This window comes from Morone saxatilis, unplaced genomic scaffold (assembly GCF_004916995.1).
Source record: "Morone saxatilis isolate NCDOM2014 unplaced genomic scaffold, NCSU_SB_2.0 Contig7, whole genome shotgun sequence".
In the NCBI taxonomy this organism is placed as follows: Eukaryota; Metazoa; Chordata; class Actinopteri; family Moronidae; genus Morone; species Morone saxatilis.
Genome location: NW_023340246.1, coordinates 2,111,655 through 2,112,821, shown reverse-complemented (window position 1 = coordinate 2,112,821; position 1,167 = coordinate 2,111,655).

Here is a 1,167-nt window from a genome sequence, read left to right as displayed (position 1 = left end):
ACATTTAAATGTATATACAGTATACATACACATAATAAATAATGCAATATAACAAGAATAAAAATGGGATGATCACCGATAACTGAACCAACAACTACATAAATGTGCAACATAAAGGACATAAAACCAGGTCTTAGTACGTGTCGAGTCCTGAGTCTGACTTTAGTCTCTGTTCTCAAGTCTCAACACAGATCATTAAAGCTAACATTTGTATTTGTGTGTCAGTTATGTAAGATCCTAATGTTGTTGGCCTCCTGTTGCTGAACCTCTGCAGTGGACTCTGGTATTTATGAGCCTGAGGGGCCATCTGGACTTCTTCAAAAGGCTGCTGATGCATGTTGGGACATTTTTTGACTTTTTGGTGTTGTGGTGGGTCCTGAGCAGCAATTATCCTCCTTTAAAAAAGGAAGGAAAGATATAAATATATATTTTATATTTCCACCAAACACCAAATCCCCAAAAGGGCTGAGTGTGAGAGCAGATAGTGGAACATTTTCTGTCTCTATCACATTCTACATACACTGAAGTCCTGAACTCAATTTAGACTTTTTAGTTGTTGTTGTTGTTGTTAACACTCAGAGACAAACTGATTCAACTGATTGTGTTTGATGGGGTAGTTTGTTAAGATGTATTTTGCTCCATATGTGTAAATTAGGAGTTCCACCTCCACATTTAGAATAGCAAAATCATATTAGAGAAGTAATGAATAAAAGGAGAACAGTATAGTTCTCTGCATTATTTGATGTTTTTAGTATTTTAAAGGTCCAGTGTGTCACATTGAGGAGGATCTATTGTCAGAAACGTAATATAATATCCATATGTATGTGTTCTGTAGTGTGTAATCAGCTGAGAATAAGAATCGTTGTGTTTTCGTTACTTTAGAATGAGACATTTTTATCTACAGACGGAGCGGGTCATTTTCCATGGAGGCTGCCATGTTTCTACAGCAGCCCAGAAGGGACAAACCAAACACTGGGTCTAGATAAGGCCATTTGCGTTTTTGGCACGTTTTGCAGATGCCGTTGTTTCTTCTTTGTGCTTGGAAGGGTGAAGCGAGGGTGTTAGTGTACAGCTGTACCATACGATCACACACAGTCTTCATTTAACCCATCCTAAGTACTAGGAGCAGTGGGGAGACACTGTACAGCGCCCAGGGACCAACTCCAG